This window comes from Triticum dicoccoides, chromosome 5B (assembly GCF_002162155.2).
Source record: "Triticum dicoccoides isolate Atlit2015 ecotype Zavitan chromosome 5B, WEW_v2.0, whole genome shotgun sequence".
In the NCBI taxonomy this organism is placed as follows: Eukaryota; Viridiplantae; Streptophyta; class Magnoliopsida; order Poales; family Poaceae; genus Triticum; species Triticum dicoccoides.
The window spans coordinates 292,208,812-292,220,643 of NC_041389.1; positions in this window are offsets into that span (position 1 = coordinate 292,208,812).

The window sequence follows — 11,832 nt, forward strand, 5'->3', positions numbered from 1 at the left end:
ACGTCAGCCTCACCCTGCAGCCGACCAGTCAGCGCTCATTCTCCCCTCAGTGTGGGCATCCGCTGCGGTGGCTTTGCTGGCTCCGGGTGGTTCTCTTCCTGGGCCCCGCCTGTAGGGGAACATTGCAGAAAATAAAAAATTTCCTACGTTTCACCAAGATCAATCTATGAGTTCATCTAGCAACAAGAGAGAGGAGTGCATCTACATACCCTTGTAGATCGCGCGCGGAAGCGTTCAAGAGAACGGGGTTGAGGGAGTCGTACTCGTCGTGATCCAAATCACCGATGATCCTAGTGCTGAACGGACAGCACCTCCGCGTTCAACACACGTACGGTTGGGAAGACGTATCCTCCTTCTTGATCCAGCAAGAGGGAAGGAGAGGTTGATGAAGATCTAGCAGCACGACAACGTGGTGGTGGATGCAGCAGCGATCTCGGCAGGGCTTCGCCAAGCTTCTGCGAGAGGGAGAGGTGTAGCAGGGGGAGAGGGAGGCGCCAAGAACATGGGTGCGACTGCCCTCCCTCCCCCCTTTATATAGGCCCCCTAGGGGGGCGCCGGCCCTAGGAGATGCAATCTCCAAGGGGGGCGGCGACCAAGGGGGGTGGCTTGCCCCCAAACCAAGTGGAGACGCCCCCACCCCTAGGATTTCCAACCCTAGGCGTAGGGGGCCCCAAGGGGTGGGCGCACCAGCCAACCAGGGGCTGGTTCCCCTCCCACTTCAGCCCATGGGGCCCTACGGGATAGGTAGCCCCACCCGATGGACCCCCCGAGACCCTTCCGGTGGTCCCGGTACAATGCCGGTAACCCCCGAAACTTTCCCGATGGCCGAAACTTGACTTCCTATATATAATTCTTTACCTCCGGACCATTATGGAACTCCTCGTGACGTCCGGGATCTCATCCGGGACTCCGAACAACTTTCGGGTTACTGCATACTCATATCTCTACAACCCTAGCGTCACCGAACCTTAAGTGTGTAGACCCTACGGGTTCGGGAGACATGCAGACATGACCGAGATGCCTCTCCGGTCAATAACCAACAACGAGATCTGGATACCCATGTTGGCTCCCACATGCTCCTCGATGATCTCATCGGATGAACCACGATGTCGAGGATTCAATCAATCCCGTATACAATTCCCTTCGTCAATCGGTACGTTACTTGCCCGAGATCCGATCGTCGGTATCCCAATACCTCGTTTAATCTCGTTACCGGCAAGTCACTTTACTCGTATCGTAATGCATGATCCCGTGACCAGACACTTGGTCACATTGAGCTCATTATGATGATGCATTACCGAGTGGGCCCAGAGATACCTCTCCGTCATACGGAGTGACAAATCCCAGTCTCGATTCGTGCCAACCCAACAGACACTTTCGGAGATACCCGTAGTGCACCTTTATAGTCACCCAGTTACGTTGTGATGTTTGGCACACCCAAAGCACTCCTATGGTATCCGGGAGTTGCACAATCTCATGGTCTAAGGAAATGAAACTTGACATTTGGAAAAGCTCTAGCAAAATGAACTACATGATCTTTGTGCTACGCTTAGGATTGGGTCTTGTCCATCACATCATTCGCCTAATGATGTGATCCCGTTATCAATGACATCCAATGTCCATAGTTAGGAAACCATGACTATCTGTTGATCAACGAGCTAGTCAACTAGAGGCTCACTAGGGACATGTTGTGGTCTATGTATTCACACGTGTATTACGATTTCCGGATAACACAATTATAGCATGAATAACAGACAATTATCATAAACAAAGAAATATAATAATAACCATTTTATTATTGCCTCTAGGGCATATTTCCAACAGTCTCCCACTTGCACTAGAGTCAATAGTCTAGTTACATTGTGATGAATCGAACAGCCATAGAGTTCTGGTGTTGATCATGTTTTGCTCTAGGGAGAGGTTTAGTCAACGGATCTGCTACATTCAGGTCCGTATGTACTTTACAAATATCTATGTCTACATCTTGAACATTTTCACGAATGGAGTTGAAGCGACGCTTGATGTGCCTAGTCTTCTTGTGAAACCTGGGCTCCTTGGCAAGTGCAATAGCTCCAGTGTTGCCACAGAAGAGTGCGATCAGCCCTGACGCATTGGGTATGACTCCTAGGTCGGTGATGAACTCCTTCACCCAGATTGCTTCATGCGCTGCCTCCGAGGCTGCCATGTACTATGCTTCACATGTAGATCCCGCCACGACGCTTTGCTTGCCACTGCACAGCTTACTGCCCCACCATTCAAAATATACATGTATCCGGTTTGTGACTTCGAGTCATCCAGATCTGTGTCGAAGCTAGCGTCGACGTAACCCTTTACGACGAGCTCTTCGTCACCTCCAAAAACGAGAAACATATCCTTAGTCCTCTTCAGGTGCTTCAGGATATTCTTAACCGCTGTCCAGTGTTCCTTGCCGGGATTACTTTGGTACTTTCCTACCAAACTTACGGCAAGGCTTACATCAGGTCTGATACACAACATGGCATACATAATAGACCCTATGGCTGAGGCATAGGGGATGACGCTCATCTCTTCTATATCTTCTGCCGTGGTCGGGCATTGAGCCGAGCTCAATCTCACACCTTGCAATACAGGCAAGAACCCTTTCTTGGACTGGTCCATATTGAACTTCTTCAATATCTTATCAAGGTATGTGCTCTGTGAAAGACCTATGAGGCGTCTTGATCTATCCCTATAGATCTTGATGCCTAGTATGTAAGCAGCTTCTCCAAGGTCCTTCATTGAAAAACACTTATTCAAGTAGGCCTTAATGTTGTCCAAAAGTTCTATATCATTTCCCATCAAAAGTATGTCATCTACATATAATATGAGAAATGCTACAGAACTCCCACTCACTTTCTTGTAAACGCAGGCTTCTCCATAAGTCTGCATAAATCCAAACGCTTTGATCATCTCATCAAAGCGAATGTTCCAACTCTGAGATGCTTGCACCAGCCCATAAATGGATCACTGGAGCTTACATACCTTGTTAGCATTCTGAGGATCGACAAAACCTTCCGGATGCATCATATACAGTTCTTCCTTAAGATAGCCGTTAAGGAATGCCGTTTTGACGTCCATTTTCCATATCTCATAATCATAGTATGCGGCAATTGCTAACATGATTCGGACGGACTTCAGCTTCGCTACGGGAGAGAAAGTCTCATCGTAGTCAACCCCTTGAACTTGCCGATAACCCTTAGCGACAAGTCGAGCTTTATAGATGGTAACATTACCATCCGCGCCCGTCTTCTTCTTAAAGATCCATTTAATTTCTATCGCTCGCCGATCATCGAGCAAGTCTGTCAAAGTCCATACTTTGTTTTCATACATGGATTCTATCTCGGATCGCATGGCTTCAAGCCGTTTGTTGGAATCTGGGCCCGCCATCGCTTCTTCATAGTTCAAAGGTTCACCGTTGTCTAACAACATGATTTCCAGGACAGGGTTGCCATACCACTCTGGTGTGGAACGTGTCCTTGTGGACCTATGAAGTTCAGTAGTAACTTGATCCAAAGTACCTTGATCATCATCATTAACTTCCTCTTCAGTTGGTGCTGGCACCACAGGAACATCTTCCTGAGCTACGCTACTTACCGGTTCAAGAGGTAGTACTTCATCAAGTTCCACTTTCCTCCCACTTACTTCTCTCGAGAGAAACTCTTTCTCCAGAAAGGACCCATTCTTGGCAACAAAGATCTTGCCTTCGGATCTGAGGTAGAAGGTATACCCAATGGTTTCCTTAGGGTATCCTATGAAGACGCATTTTTCCGACTTGGGTTCGAGCTTTTCAGGTTGAAGTTTCTTGACATAAGCATCGCATCCCCAAACTTTTAGAAACGACAGCTTAGGCTTCTTCCCAAACCATAATTCGTACGGTGTTCAACGTATTTAGACGGTGCCCTATTTAAAGTGAATGTAGCTGTCTCTAGAGCGTATCCCCAAAAAGATAGCGGTAAATCATTAAGAGACATCATAGATCGCACCATATCCAATAAAGTGCGATTACGACGTTCGGACACACCGTTACGCTGAGGTGTTCCAGGCGGCGTGAGTTGTGAAACAATTCCACATTTCCTTAAGTGCGTACCAAATTCGTGACTTAAATATTCTCCTCCACGATCTGATCGTAAGAACTTTATCTTTCGGTCACGTTGATTCTCTACCTCATTCTGAAATTCTTTGAACTTTTCAAAGGTCTCAGGCTTGTGTTTCATCAAGTAGACATACCCATATCTACTCAAGTCGTCAGTGAGAGTGAGAACATAACGATATCCTCTGCGAGCCTCAACGCTCATTGGACCGCACACATCAGTATGTATGATTTCCAATAAGTTGGTTGCTCGCTCCATTGTTCCGGAGAACGGAGTCTTGGTCATTTTGCCCATGAGGCATGGTTCACATGTGTCAAATGATTCATAATCAAGAGACTCTAAAAGTCCATCACCATGGAGCTTCTTCATGCGCTTGACACCATTGTGACCAAGGCGGCAGTGCCACAAGTATGTGGGACTATCGTTATCAACTTTATATCTTTTGGTATTCACACTACGAATGTGTGTAACATCACGTTCGAGATTCATTAAGAATAAACCATTGACCATCAGGGCATGACCATAAAACATATCTCTCATATAAATAGAATAACCATTATTCTCGGATTTAAATGAGTAGCCATCTCGTATTAAACGAGATCCAGATACAATGTTCATGCTCAAAGCTGGCACTAAATAACAATTATTGAGGTTTAAAACTAATCTCATAGGTAAATGTAGAGGTAGCGTGCCGACGACGATCACATCAACCTTGGAACCATTCCCGACGCGCATCGTCACCTCGTCCTTCGCCAGTCTCCGGTTATTCCGTAGCTCCTGTTTTGAGTTACAAATATGAGCAACCGCACCGGTATCAAATACCTAGGAGCTACTACGAGCACTGGTAAGGTACACATCAATTACATGTATATCACATATACCTTTAGTGTTGCCGGCCTTCTTGTCCGCTAAGTATTTGGGGCAGTTCCGCTTCCAGTGACCCTTCCCTTTGCATTAAAAGCACTCAGTCTCAGGCTTGGGTCCATTCTTTGACTTCTGCCCGGCAGCTGGCTTACCGGGCGCGGCAACTTCCTTGCCGTCCTTCTTGAAGATCTTCTTACCCTTGCCTTTCTTGAACTTAGTGGTTTTATTCACCATCAACACTTGATGTTCCTTTTTGATCTCTACCTCTGCTGATTTCAGCATTGAATATACTTCAGGAATGGTCTTTTCCATCCCCTGCATATTGAAGTTCATCACAAAGCTCTTGTAGCTCGGTGGAAGCGACTGAAGGATTCTGTCAATGACCGCGTCATCCGGGAGATTAACTCCCAGCTGAGTCAAGCGGTTGTGCAACCCAGACATTTTGAGTATGTGCTCAATGACAGAACTATTTTCCTCCATCTTACAACTGAAGAACTTGTCGGAGACTTCATATCTCTCGACCCGGGCATGAGCTTGGAAAACCATTTTCAGCTCTTCGAACATCTCATATGCTCCGTGTTGCTCAAAACGCTTTTGGAGCCCCGGTTCTAAGCTGTAAAGCATGCCGCACTGAACGAGGGAGTAATCATCAGCACGAGACTGCCAAGCGCTCATAACGTCTTGGTTCTCTGGGATGGGAGCTTCACCTAGCGGTGCTTCTAAGACATAATCTTTCTTTGCAGCTATGAGGATGATCCTCAGGTTCCGGACCCAGTCCGTATAGTTGCTGCCATCATCTTTCAGCTTGGTTTTCTCTAGGAACGCGTTGAAGTTGAGGTGGACATGAGCGTTGGCCATTTGATCTACAAGACATATTTGCAAAGGTTTTTAGACTAAGTTCATGATAATTAAGTTCATCTAATCAAATTATTTAATGAACTCCCACTCAGATCAGACATCCCTCTAGTCATCTAAGTGATACATGATCCGAGTTGACTAGGCCGTGTCCGATCATCACGTGAGACAGACTAGTCATCATCGGTGAACATCTCCATGTTGATCGTATCTTCCATACGAATCATGTCCGACCTTTCGGTCTCTTGTGTTCCGAGGCCATGTCTGTACATGCTAGGCTCGTCAAGTTAACCTAAGTGTTTATGCATGTGTAAATCTGTTTTACACCCGTTGTATGTGAACGTTAGAATCTATCACACCCGATCATCACGTGGTGCTTCGAAACAACGAACTTTCGCAACGGCGCATGGTCAGGGGGAACACTTTCTTGAAATTATTATGAGGGATCATCTTATTTACTACTGTCGTTCTAAGTAAACAAGATGCAAAATCATGATAAACATCACATGCAATCAAATAGTGACATGATATGGCCAATATCATATAGCTCCTTTGATCTCCATCTTCGGGGCTCCATGATCATCTTCATCACCGGCATGACACCATGATCTCCATCATCGTGTCTCCATGAAGTTGCTCACCAACTATTACTTTTACTACTATGGCAAACGGTTTAGCAATAAAGTAAAGTAATTACATGGCATTAAATCATTGACACGCAGGTCATACAATAATTAAGACAACTCCTATGGCTCCTGCCGGTTGTCATACTCATCGACATGCAAGTCGTGATTCCTATTACAAGAACATGATCTCATACATCACATATATATCATTCATCATTCATCACAACTTTTGGCCATATCACATGACAAATCATATGTTGCAAAAACAAGTTAGACGTCCTCTAATTGTTGTTGCATGTTTTACGTGGCTGCAATAGGGTTCTAGCAAGAAGGTTTTCTTACCTACGTAAAAGCCACAACGTGATTTGCCAACTTCTATTTACCCTTCATAAGGACCTTTTCATCGAATCCGCTCCAACTAAAGTGGGAGAGACAGACACCCGCTAGCCACCTTATGCAACTAGTGCATGTCAGTCGGTGGAACCTGTCTCACGTAAGCGTACGTGTAAGGTCGGTCTGGGCCGCTTCATCCCACGATACCGCTGAAGCAAAATAAGACTAGTAGTGGCAAGAAAGTTGACAACATCTACGCCCACAACAAATTTGTGTTCTACTCGTGCAAAGAGAACTACGCATAGACCTGGCTCTGATATCACTTGTAGGGGAACGTTGCAGAAAATAAAATTTTTCCTACGTTTCACCAAGATCAATCTATGAGTTCATCTAGCAACAAGAGAGAGGAGTGCATCTACATACCCTTGTAGATCGCACGCGGAAGCGTTCAAGAGAACGGGGTTGAGGGAGTCGTACTCGTCGTGATCCAAATCACCGATGATCCTAGTGCTGAACGGACAGCACCTCCGCGTTCAACACACGTACGATTGGGAAGACGTCTCCTCCTTCTTGATCCAGCAAGGGGGAAGGAGAGGTTGATGAAGATCCAGCAGTAAGATGGCGTGGTGGTGGATGCAGCAGCGATCTCGGCAGGGCTTCGCCAAGCTTCTGCGAGAGGGAGAGGTGTAGCAGGGGGAGAGGGAGGCGCCAAGAGCATGGGTGCGGCTGCCCTCCCTCCCCCCCTTTATATAGGCCCCCTAGGGGGGGCGCCAGCCCTAGGAGATGCAATCTCCAAGGGGGGCGGCGGCCAAGGGGGGTGGCTTGCCCCCAAACCAAGTGGAGGCGCCCCCACCCCTAGAGTTTCCAACCCTAGGCGCAGGGGGGCCCAAGGGGGGCGCACCAGCCCACCAGGCGCTGGTTCCCCTCCCACTTCAGCCCATGGGGCCCTTCGGGATAGGTGGCCCCACCCGGTGGACCCCCCGGGACCCTTCCAGTGGTCCCGGTACAATACCGGTAACCCCCGAAACTTTCCCGATGGCCGAAACTTGACTTCCTATATATAATTCTTTACCTACGGACCATTCCGGAACTCCTCATGACATCCGGGATCTCATCCGGGACTCCAAACAACTTTTGGGTTACTGCATACTCATATTTCTACAACCCTAGCTTCACCGAACCTTAAGTGTGTAGACCCTACGGGTTCGGGAGACATGCAGACATGACCGAGACGCCTCTCCAGTCAATAACCAACAGCAGGATCTGGATACCCATGTTGGCTCCCACATGCTCCTCGATGATCTCATTGGATGAACCACGATGTCGAGGATTCAATCAATCCCGTATACATTTCCCTTTGTCAATCGGTATGTTACTTGCCCGAGACCCGATCGTCGGTATCACAATACCTCGTTTAATCTCGTTACCGGCAAGTCACTTTACTCGTACCGTAATGCATGATCCCGTGACCAAACACTTGGTCACATTGAGCTCATTATGATGATCATTACCGAGTGGGCCCAGAGATACCTCTCCGTCATACGGAGTGACAAATCCCAGTCTCGATTCGTGCCAACCCAACAGACACTTTCGAAGATACCCGTAGTGCACCTTTATAGTCACCCAGTTACTTGTGACGTTTGCCACACCCAAAGCACTCCTACGGTATCCGGGAGTTGCACAATCTCATGGTCTAAGGAAATGATACTTGACATTTGGAAAAGCTCTAGCAAAATGAACTACACGATCTTTGCGCTACACTTAGGATTGGGTCTTGTCCATCACATCATTCTCCTAATGATGTGATCCCGTTATCAGTGACATCCAATGTCCATAGTCAGGAAACCACGACTATCTGTTGATCAACGAGCTAGTCAACTAGAGGCTCACTAGGGACATGTTGTGGTCTATGTATTCACACGTGTATTACGATTTCCGGATAACACAATTATAGCATGAATAACAGACAATTATCATGAATAAAGAAATATAATAATAACCATTTTATTATTGCCTCTAGGGCATATTTCCAACAGTCTCCCACTTGCACTAGAGTCAATAGTCTAGTTACATTGTGATGAATCGAACATCCATAGAGTTCCGGTGTTGATCATGTTTTACTCTAGGGAGAGGTTTAGTCAACGGATCTGCTACATCAGGTCCGTATGTACTTTACAAATATCTATGTCTACATCTTGAACATTTTCACGAATGGAGTTGAAGCGACGCTCGATGTGCCTGGTCTTCTTGTGAAACCTGGGCTCCTTGGCAAGTGCAATAGCTCCAGTGTTGTCACAGAAGAGTGCGATCGGCCCCGACGCATTGGGTATGACTCCTAGGTCGGTGATGAACTCCTTCACCCAGATTGCTTCATGCGCTGCCTCCGAGGCTGCCATGTACTATGCTTCACATGTAGATCCCGCCACGACGCTTTGCTTGCAACTGCACCAGCTTACTGCCCCACCATTCAAAATATACATGTATCCGGTTTGTGACTTCGAGTCATCCAGATTGTGTCGAAGCTAGCGTCGACGTAACCCTTTACGACGAGCTCTTCGTCACCTCCAAAAACGAGAAACATATCCTTAGTCCTCTTCAGGTGCTTCAGGATATTCTTGACCGCTGTCCAGTGTTCCTTGCCGGGATTACTTTGGTACTTTCCTACCAAACTTACGGCAAGGCTTACATCAGGTCTGATACACAGCATGACATACATAATAGACCCTATGGCTGAGGCATAGGGGATGACGCTCATCTCTTCTATATCTTCTGCCGTGGTCGGGCATTGAGCCGAGCTCAATCTCACACCTTGCAATACAGGCAAGAACCCTTTCTTGCACTGATCCATATTGAACTTCTTCAATATCTTATCAAGGTATGTGCTCTGTGAAAGACCTATGAGGCGTCTTGATCTATCCCTATAGATCTTGATGCCTAGTATGTAAGCAGCTTCTCCAAGGTCCTTCATTGAAAAACACTTATTCAAGTAGGCCTTAATGCTGTTCAAAAGTTCTATATCATTTCCCATCAAAAGTATGTCATCTACATATAATATGAGAAATGCTACAGAATTCCCACTCACTTTCTTGTAAGCGCAGGCTTCTCCATAAGTCTGCATAAACCCAAACGCTTTGATCATCTCATCAAAGCGAATGTTCCAACTCCGAGATGCTTGCACCAGCCCATAAATGGATCGCTGGAGCTTACATACCTTGTTAGCATTCTGAGGATCGACAAAACCTTCTGGCTGCATCATATACAGTTCTTCCTTAAGATAGCCGTTAAGGAATGCCGTTTTGACGTCCATTTGCCATATCTCAAAATCATAGTATGCGGCAATTGCTAACATGATTCGGACGAACTTCAGCTTCGCTACGGGAGAGAAAGTCTCATCGTAGTCAACCCCTTGAACTTGCCGATAACCCTTAGCGACAAGTCGAGCTTTATAGATGGTAACATTATCATCCACGTCTGTCTTCTTCTTAAAGATCCATTTATTTTCTATCGCTCGCCGATCATCGGGCAAGTCTGTCAAAGTCCCGCTCGAGGTGGGTCGGGCGGTGGTGGCGCTCTGATGTCGTAACCTTCCTGAGGGCGCCGCCTTGAAGCACATGGTTCGTCATAGGCGGCTTCATCTCTTGGTGGTGGCATGCTCACGGTTGAGGACTCCGGTTGCTCTTGTAGTATTAGGGGTAGTGTTGCTGCGCTCAACGCCTTGTATCCTGCCTTGAGTGTGTGCTTGTGTTGTGCTGGCGTGCGTTTGTAACTGAGTTGTGATTGGTCGGTGCTTTATATATAAGGCGGGGAGAAAGCCTTTTTGGGTAAAACTAAGTCCTAAGGATCTTTTCCCAAAAAGAGAAAAATGTCCTAATGTCAAACTACAAAGAGCAATCATAGTACACGTGTGTCGCTACAGACAAAGTAAGAAACCACACTGCTCGCTGGTTAAAAGAGTGATGCTTTTAACATGTCACACTGTCTTCAATATTTGGCTAAAACCATCGTGTTGTTTTTATAGTATGTGTATAATATTCAAAATTACTGTAAGAGTAAAATCCATCTTTTTACCTCATAGCGAAAATCTCGTGCCAGCGCTTTATACTATTTTAAAAAGATTGCCATGTTTTCCCTCTTATTTTATTTGTGAATTCACATTTTACCCCTTGTGTATGACCATTTGTGCTAAAATTGACAAGGCAAACCCATTCGTTCGGACAAAAAAACTAAGTAGAGGGCCAACTTAGACTTATGTTCGTTGGGTTTATATCTCATATGATTGCAAGGGTTTCTTTGATTCACATGATTTCCTGCTAAAAAAACACTAAAAAAAGATTCACATGATTTAAGGAACGCATGAACAGGAAGCACAATAGGACTACGAATGGCATGACTTTTTTAATCCTAAATGATTTTGGTTTGCTTGACTGCATCACACGAAAAATAACGGATTCTTCCCCAGAGTTTTGAGTGGATGATAAAATTCTATGGAATATATACAAATGATTCCTGGAAATAAATCATATATGATCCATCCTACAAATGAAACGACTAACGTAGATAAAAATCCCGAGGATTCCAATCCTGTAAAATTCATATGTGTATCCTTTAAATCAAAGAGGCCCTCAGATTAGTGTGGTGCATCTAGCCATAGTTGTTCATTAAATACTAGCATAATTCATAGAATTTGGCTGAATCTGATGTAAAAACTAAACAACGGCATCATTTGATATGCCCCTAATGAGCATGCATCTGACTTGTCAGCTCAGTCAGCTAGCATGTCGTCCTAACAACTGCATCTGTTGGTTCAGGATTTATGAAAAACTCACTTTTTTTTGTGGATTATGAAAAATTCTACATACGTATGCAATTTTTTTGAGATGGGCCTAAGAATTTTTTTTGAGATGGGCCTAAGAAAACGAATCGGATGAGAGTATTTTCCTTTATAGTATATGCATAAAACGAAGCAAAACTGTAGTATTTTTCTGGATTACTTTTCTGCCACATTTTAACACATATAAGTTTCAAGTTTCCGATCTAAATATTTT